This window comes from Cebus imitator, unplaced genomic scaffold, assembly GCF_001604975.1.
Source record: "Cebus imitator isolate Cc_AM_T3 unplaced genomic scaffold, Cebus_imitator-1.0 Scaffold3, whole genome shotgun sequence".
Lineage (NCBI taxonomy): Eukaryota > Metazoa > Chordata > Mammalia > Primates > Cebidae > Cebus > Cebus imitator.
The window spans coordinates 12,824,168-12,834,097 of NW_016107318.1; positions in this window are offsets into that span (position 1 = coordinate 12,824,168).

Sequence of the window (9,930 nt, forward strand, 5' to 3'; positions counted from 1 at the left end):
ACCATCCTGCTCAGTCAGAAGCTGTCAGCATCAAGGCAAGACCCTACACCAGCAAAAAGATGATGACTTACTGAAGGCTCGAATAATTGTTACCTTTTTTAAAGCAATAAAGCATTTTTAATTAAGGTATATACATTGTTTTTAAAGACCTGCTGCTATTGCACACTTGATAGACTACAGTATAGTGTAAATGCATGTACTGGGAAACCAAAAAATTTGTGTGATTCACTTTATTGCAATATTCATTTTTTTGCAGTGGTCTGGAACTAAACCCACTCTATGTCCACAAGTATGCCAGTTCTTGTACAATATAAGACATTTTTTAAAATTCAGAAAACATGCCGAATAGATTTTCCAACTGGGCAAGATCTCAAATTTGGTCTCTTGTTATTCACTTTGATTATACTTGCAAACCAGCTAATTCTTTCCTGAGCTCACATCTTTCTCCTCAGTCCTTCCTAAATGAAATCATAAGTAACCAGAGCAGATTCCTAGCATTTTGTTTTCCATGCTAGCCCTCCAGAGATAAAAATTCAACAGATATAGAGCCTGACTTAAGTTATCATGAGCGATGGCTTTACTAAATATTTTGTCTCTCACTTGCATCACTACCTTTCAGGTTCCAAAATCAATTTCATTGCCACCTGCCCCGTGACTGCAAAGCCACTGACAAATATTTTGTGTCTTTCTATGCCAGCACCAATTTCCAGAAAGCAATTTCTGTTAGTTAGGGCAATTAACATTAGCTTCTGCAATAGATTAGCCTTGAAATTTCAGTGGTTTATCACACTAAAAGTTTAATTCTCAATCATATCATACAAAATAATTACAAAAGAGGATGGATATTTTCTGTGGCTTTTGAAAGTCCTGGTCTGTATGCAGCTAATATCAATCGTATCCACATCTTATTAGGCTGAACCTAATCACATGTTCCTTGAACATAACTTCAAGAGAGGGTAGAAAATGTAAAGGAGCATGGATGTATTTGGGATGGTGATGGTCTTTACCACATCCTGGCTTTATTCTTTTCACTCTGGCCTGCCCTGCCCTGTCCTTCCCTGTCCTGCCCTACCGCTCCCTCCATCCCTTCCTCCCTCCGTCCCTTCCTCCCTTCCTCCCTCCCTCCCTCCCTACTTCCTTCCTTCCTTCCTTCCTTCCTTTTTATTGGCGTGTATATATCTACAAACATACACATGTATACAATGTATGTAATATATATTATATACACATAATATATATATTAATAACTCCAGTATATGTATTATATAAATGTAATTATATAATTCCCTAATACATTTAATTATATATCTGACCCTCAGTTGCCAATTGACCAGAAGTATAGTCACCCCTAATTGCTCAAGTATTCTAGCATTAAATGATACCAACACATAGAAATGATAAATACTCAAAGTGATGGATACTCCAAATACCCTGATTGACATAATTTCACATGCCATGCATTAATACTCACATGTATCCCATAAATATATAAAATAGTATGTTCAATAAACATAGTAAATTTTAAAAAAGAAGATAATTCTAGCATGAAACGCAAACAAAACAAAAACACCAGATTAAAGATCCAGAAACACCAATCCTTCCTTAAAACAACATCATTAAAAATGTAAACTAATGTCAAATTATGAAAATTTGAAAAGCTGAACAGATTCAGCTGTATACTTCAGGTGAAATAGACCTTCAGAAAAAAAAAAACTGATGGAAGAGAACTCAGAATAGGTTGCCATCTCACGTTTTAAGGAGATCATCAGTGAAAGATAAGTCAGTTATCACAAAATTCCAAGTGGCTGAAATCATAAACATAAAATATTTCAGATGACTAAGAGAGGGCATTGATATTGAAGTAGGATGTGTATGGTGTGATCTTGGGAATTTTTCCTCACATCTCTGTCTATACTCTTGACTTCCGTAAATGAGCAAAGTATGTAAGATTCAGGAAGATGGATAAAATTCTTGTTATGTACAAATGACAAATACTTGTGGACATGACTGCCTTGAGTACTCGGTGAAGGATTCTGAGAATCCCTAACAGCTTAGTAAAAATTAATAAGGAGACTGAATTAGAATATGGGCTGTATTGGAGATGGGGTGGGAAAAGGAGGAGTAGAGTGGAGGCTCCATGAATTTTTTTTAAGTCCTTTCAGCCAGTATTATTCTGTAATTCCACATTTGGGTATTTTGTTCTCATCAGATCACTGGTTTCCAGAGTCCTTTGTTATATTCTGGAATTTCAGAGACTTATTATAACCCCTATAAGCCTGAGCGGTGGCCCTGAAACTCTAAACCGTAGCCTGATCCAGCCCTAAGCCAGACAGCACTTCAGCCTGCTACTTAGATCCCACCTCTCAAAACCTGGTGTTCCCTGGGCTTCATTTCTAACTCTTGCTTTGGTTATCTATTCCATTTCTTTGTGCTTCTTTCCTTTCTGCCTACCTGCCTTTCTTCCTTTACTAATCAACTATTTCTAAATTCTTGCTATCTGCCAGGCCCTGTGTAAAATGTTGAACATACAAAGGTGACCAATGTCTCCTTCCTCAATGGTCTTAAAATTGAGTGGAGGCTGTGTTCTGGCTTTGCTCTAACTGTCTTTGGACCTTAGGCAGGTCAATACTATACTCTTAGCTACACTTTCTTTATTCTTTCAAGTATTCATTCAGCAAACGTTGCCTTAGCCTAGTCCCCTAGGAAATAGGATTGACACAAAAGCTATGAGTTAACACATCACTGGGGCATGAAATCACATGAAAACTGAAGTGAAGGAGAAGGGAAGTGAGACAGAGAAGAAGGTAATAGAAAAGTGTACATTATTGAGCTTACCACAGCTTACCACTAAGAGCAGGTGAATGCTCACTCATGGAGAGTATCTTCAGAGTGTGTGTGAAGTATCACAACTTTGAGCAGATTGTCAAGGGGAGAAAACAAATAAATGTATACACTGGCTTTCTCCTACCTTGTTCAAAGTCCATCCCAGTGACATTGATTCTTTCACACTTCTGGGTTCCTTCAAGGTTGCCAAGGAGCAATGCAAGGGCTCTGTGGATCTGGTGTAACCACATACAGTTGCAGCAGGCAGTCTCCCAGACCATTGGGTGCTCTTTCAAACCAGCAGGCAGCCCCCTCAGTAGGTTGGCTGAAGACAAGCAAATTGTGTGAGCTACTGGGAGCACTGCTTTGAGAGGAAAGCAGCCTACAGCTTGGGAAGAAGGAGAATTAAACAAAGCAAGGATGTTCTAAAGTGGCCCATGATCAGAATGTGATTTAGCTACCAAGAGAATGTTGCTTCAGAGGTAAACTTTCTCTGTGCTGCAGAGTTCACAGTCAGTAATAAAAATGAAAAAATAAACTCGTGAAATAAAATGCTAGTCTGGAAGCATAAAGTTCTATGTCTCGATGGGACTGGAGAAGACATGAAGCAGGAGACATTTGGAGAATTAGCAGGCATTTTTATATAAAAAGATAAACTATAATTGAATCAACATCATTCAAAATGTGTTTCACTAAATTAGGGTCTCATGGCATGGCAGACTCGTTGGTTTATTAGTTTGTACTTCAAAATAGCTAACATAGTCCTATAGGACAAAGAATGAAAAGGTAAAATGTATACTTCCTAGGCTCCCTCTAGGAAGTGATCTAAGTTTTGCCATACCTATGCACCTGTGAGAAAAGTGGACATGATCAACATGGGGAAAACATATTTTCCAGAAATATGATGGTAGAGGTTCTACACTCCAGCTCCTAGAAACACAGATTCAGAGTCCCAGGTAGTAGTGGTAGCAGTGTGGCCAACAGTAGCATTTAGTGATATCTTTGGTATGTCTCATCCATACCTTTGGTATGGATGCATTATTCTCAGCTCTGTACTACATGCTCTTGGCTTCTGGTCTTCCTGGGAATTCTGTAATCTAACAAATATTTTTCTGTCTACTGTATAAAAGTGAATTCTGTTGTCTATAACCCAGAACCCTAAAGAATGCCTATGAAATGCTGAAAGTCATTTTGTGAAATCAAATTATATGATCATATACATCTAGAGAGTTAGAATTACAACATCTTTCTGGAAGTATTTCTTAGAGCTGATGAAGTGCTGAATCATTTTTCCAGGTACCACCTACTTTTGAACTTTGATTAGAATTAGACATATAGGAATACTTAAGATAGTTTCAAATAGCCATTGATTTAAGCAACAAATATTTCCAGCCAGGTTAGTAAGAAGAAGCAATGATATAATTTATTTTTCAACAGCTTCATCATAAAGGGTCAATTAATATTGACTGTTAGGGTAGGTTCAATGTCTTGCAGATTTTTAAATAACTTTTTCAATTTTATTGGCATTTACTGATTGTTTACATACACCATTCTTTCACAAGATGTAAATTCTTGGCATATGTTTTTTTCTTAATCTTTTCAAAAGCCATAAAATGTCAGTCTGGAATAATTACAGGTAGAGCAGATAATAAATCACTTTAAGTGACAGAAGGTTTGCAGCTTCTAGAACTGGGTTGTGTCATAACCTTACCCTACTGAAGTGTTTTCTGCTCTCAGAGAATCTGCCTTGAGCCTGAAGCTGATCTTCCCTTCCTGTCTGAGAGGCAGTTAATGGAAGAGTTACCTAGTCTAATTACTTGCAAACATAATTGTCCGTAATTTGAAGAAACCAAATATCATACTCTCTGAAGCTTATAGGAAAGAGAGGAAAGGTTCTTATTAGCCAGTAGAAGTGAAGGAGGTGAGCATCCTTCGTCACCTCTCTTTCAAGGAAGCTTCAAAAGCTTTACACTGAGGGAAAGCAAAGGTGTTAGACTGGTAGAAAAATAATTGCAGCATGATGCTAGGAACTACTGTGAGTGGTGGCCAGCTGAAAGAACTGATCAAGGTCAGGAAGTTCAACAACGTATACGTGTTTGGATCAGTTTTTAAAGTAGCTACATTACAATCCAAGTCACTATTGAAGTCTGCCAGACTGTATGCTTTTAGTGTCTATAAACTATCTCTGGAATCTCATAATAAATCCTTCTGCTTTGCTTAAAGTAGTTCAAGTGGGTTTTCTCACTTGAAACCAAAGAGTGCCAACTAATAAAAGACTAGAGTAACCAATTCAGATATAACCTTTGAAGAAAGACATAGTCGCTTTTTTTAAAGCATTAAGTTTCCAGCTTTGGGAGAGAGGAGAAATGGTAAAAGGGTACATTTTCTCTAAGATAAAAAAATTCAGTTTCTCCAGAAAATCTGTTTGATTATCTTAGGGCTACACTACCAATGGCGCTCTGTGCAGCTAGAGGCACAAGTCTTTTAAGTGGCAGAGGGTGCATCTCCACAACAGGTCAATTAGACTATAAAAAATAACTTCTCAGAATTAATTAAACACATTCTAAATATCTTACATGCATTTCTGCAAAATTTCATGCCTTGAACGAAAGGATTCAGTAATTTGTCTGTGACTGTATGTGGACTGCTGTATGATCTGGTTAAGAAGCCAAAACTAGACAGGTAACTTACTTTGAGAAATTTGTCTTTTTGAGTCTACATTTCTATCCTGAAATAAATCAGTGCATACTTTGTTACTTCACTCACTTACCTTCCTTGAATAAATATATTTTGGAGTCATAACTCTTGAATTTCAGGCAATACTACCCAGGCAAATAAAAGGCATGTGTGTAGTTCAATGATCTAGGGAAAACCCATTTCTTTTCTAAATTTGTTTTGAGAGACATCTTAAAACAAAAGCAAAGCAATGCATGAATGTAAACAAACCGGAAACAGACTCTTCAAGCTATTTTTATCTCTAACAGCTATGACTTCATAACCTCAAGAGATAAATGTAAAAAAACAAAACAAAAAAGAAAACCTTCTTGTGCATGAAGAAATGTGTCTACTGAAGATTAATATTTATAAAATATTTTTTCTATCACCGCCTCTAAAATCTTGTCTACACTAAAAATCTTTTTTGAATGAGAAATTAGGGTTGGTAGGTTTTCTTCCTATATACAAGTGTTTTTTGTTTTGTTTTGTTTTCTCTTTAGCTTCTTTGCAAATGGGACTAATTCAGTTGACTTTCTCTAACAGGGAGATTAAATGATAATAAAATGATAGGTGCTTCAGCACTGTAATTAGTGGGTAGTTGTTAAAAGTTGAGATTTGAGGTTGGCCTGAGTTCACTTCCAAAGCTGTTCAATATTTGGCAATTAACTGGCTTCTTACTGATAGTATAATAATAATAATAATTCATGTAAAAATGGAAGGCGTTTTAACCATTTTAATTATGTTAGTTCATTCACTCATTTAGCAAGTATTTGCTGGGGAGCCCTTTGTGCCAGGCAATATTTTCACCTCTAAGGATGTATCAGTGAGCAAGACTGATCTGTTCCCTCAGAGAGCTTACTTACTACTGAGACAAATGTTAAATATGAACAAATAAATATATGCTGTAATAGATGGAAGTGACCTTTTACATCAAGAAAAACATTCATTTAAGTAGAGCTCCTTACCTTAATGTCATATAATATTAACAGGACATGCTGGCCAGGAGGAATTGCCAGGCTTATATGATGAAATAGAATGATCCTGATAGTCTTCATTCGTGATCTTGCCCCATTAACCAACTAGATGAAGCAAAAAAACACACACAAAAAAACAAAAAACAAAAAACAAACTTGAAGAGCACGGTGGAAGTCAAACTACTTGATGTTTCAAATATTGTAAATTTTGAAACCTTTGTCTAAACAAGCACTCTGAACAACAGATATATTGGACGTATAAAAGGAAAATTGTTAATTTTTGGTTTGTTAAATTTTTTGAAGGAGGGTTGAGAAAAAATGTAATTTGCCAATATTTCTAAAACTGAGCACTCTTTTTTTCTGTAAGGAAATTATTGAAATAGTATTGATAATAGAAATACAAATTATTATGGATATTTATAATAATAAAAGCAATTATAATAAAAATAGCTAACATTTATTGAAAGCTTACTATGTGTCACATTTTTGCTAAGCACAATCTCAATGAATACTTAAAATACTATGAGTTATTCATCATTACTATCTTCAATTTAAAGATGAGCAAATCAAGACTTACGGAAGTTCAGTATCCTTCCCAGGACACATAGTTGGTAGAGGTGAATGTCAAATGCTTCTAAGGTGCTTTGCCAAAGATTTCTGATCTTACTGGAGACTTTTCTTCACACTTATTCTAGAAAATATTATTTATTCAGAATATCAGTGTATTAAGAACTTTAAATATAGTGTCTTAATTATGTAAAATATGATGATATATACCAGTCAAGCTACTGGTAGATAACAAGGCATTCCAAAAGTCAGTTGCAAACAACAAGTGCTTCTTTTCTTGCTAATAGGTTTGCCAGTCAGGCTGGGAGTCAGCTGATATACTTTGGGTTCAGTTTGGGTTGGCTCCAATGCACGAGTCATCTAAACATGCTTTATATGCCTTTCCTTTTCTTTGCACAATTTGGCCACCTTGAGTATGCGTTTCTTATGATTGTGACAGAAACACAGGAGAGCTAGCCTTCATTCTCCTCAGGCCTAATAAAATTCCTTTGGCCAAAGTAATTTACACAGCCAAGTCCAATATCACTGGAGTGAGGACGTATATGTGCCCTTAGTGAGAACAACTATAAAGGCAAAGAAGATAAAGATTTGGTGACAATGATGCAATCTATCACTGATAGCTATAGTATTATTACAGATGAGGAATTATAGACTGATGTGGCTTATGAAACTTGATTTTAGTAAGTTTGCTGTTAACTGAAGCAGCAAGTTTTTCTGCCTATTCTCAAAGAAAAAGAGCTTTCTAGTATTAGAAGATATTAAGAAAACAAACAAGGAACTTGAAAGAGCTTATAATATATGCCTCTAATTTTTTTCCACGTCCTTTTCAATAGCTAATCTTGTTCCTATCCACAGTACATGGTCCATAAATGTATGATGATCATGAAACAACCATCGAGGGCCCCAATTAAACCAGAAGCAAATGCACAGAAATGATAGTGTTGAATGGGATGTTTTTGTAGGCTTCTTTTCTATACTAATGGAGTTTATATAAAAGGAATTTTAATAAGTATTGCAGAATTAGAGTTGGCTTTTGAGCAAAAAAAAAAAAAATGCATAGTTTTAAGGGATTTAAGGATAGAGATGATTAAAATGAAATGCTGGCAATTCCTTAGGTAGAATTGCTATAATAAGCAACTTAAAGCAAACCTGTTATTCTTCTTTGTTTTTACTAAGAAAATACAAAACAAACCAAAAACCAGATAAATTATGATTATAGACTTGAGCTTCTTAAATGGGGGCAAAGTTGGCTCTTGATTTCTTACGTTTCTAGAGAATGTAAATCTGAGGCTTATTCCAGACAGTGTTAGCTTGATGTGCTCTCAATTCAGTAAGTTTCATTACAATTGATGCCAAGAAAACCAATGTTGCAGGGCAGCTACAATTATTCTACAACTAGGAGAGATCATTTGGGTTCACTGTACTTCAAACACATAGAAATTAGTGACAATATATGGGAATGTTAACTCTTTAAAAATGGATGAGAATCCAGAGGAGATGCTGTCTGAAGAATGAGTCAATAACCACAACAATAAAAGCTAACATTTATCAAGTGCTATGAAACAGTTAATACTGCACTACTCAAACCTGCATGATTACATTTGTTTCTAGTAAGAACGCTTTATTCTTTCATACATTAAATAAATACATGGTGATCATCTATTCTTTCCCAGAATCTGTGCTAATTGCTGACAAAACAATGGTAAACAAGTGCAAGCATGATCCTTGTTCTTATAGAGCTTATGGCCTAACCAAATAATCACAGAAACAATTATAACTATATTAAGTGCTATATAAATGAAGTTAATGGGTAATGATACCTGGCTGAAGAGGTCAGGAAATGCTTCACCAAGAAAGTAATTAGAATTGAAATCTGAAGTACAAAGATAATTTAATTATGGGGAAGAAGAACATTTGGTCAGGGGAAAGGTACATATGTGCAAAGACTCAACAGAGAAGCCTAGAAGCTGTGATCTCTAGAGTGGAGTGTGAAGAAAGGCAGAGAAGGATGAGGCTGGAGAAGAGATGGGGGTCAGATTATACAAGTCCTTGTTGGTAGATAAGAAGGTTCTTATCTTTATTCTAAAAATAATGAGAAGCCATTGAAGAGCTAGTAAAGAAAGAGTCACTGCAAGTAATATCATATTTTCAAACTGTCTAGCTGCTAGGTAAAGATGGAATTGGGTAGAAAATGGGAAGGCTGAATGCAGATAGACTACTACTTCGGTAACTACCACAGTTGTCTAAGCAATAAATGAGTAAAGCTTGGACTATTGGGATGGCAGTCGAGGAAAAGATAAACATCAAAATTCTGAGATGCATTTAAAACATGTTCAACATTTCTAAAATCAGGATGCTTCTTAAATATCTGTGCTATATTTAGTCTTTCAATAGTTATTGCCCATGCAAGGGTATGAAAATTTGCAAAATTCAAAAAATAATAGAACAACACTCTTAGAAAAGGTACACAGCCAAAATTCTTGATGGCACAGATGACAATATTTTGTAGAAAGCCCTGGTCATTTAGGACTCTTGAGTCAAGCAATGTGTCAATTGGTGGCATTTCTTCTTTCTGAAAATAATGGAGGGTGTTACACTTCATTGGATTTTAGATTCAATGAAATGTGGCAAAGATACTGGGAAGTTAAATTGCCAAAGGATATAATTAGGTGTTGACTACAAAAAATAAAAGAGAATGATGACTCTTAACTTCCTGGCTTGTTCAAATGGTTGAAAGGGGGGAAAAATGGTTGAATGGGAATGCCAATCATCCAAAAAAAAAAAAAAAAAAAGAGAGAGAGAGAAATAGGATAACGTAATAATTAAGAACATGAGCTTAATGTTGTCTATT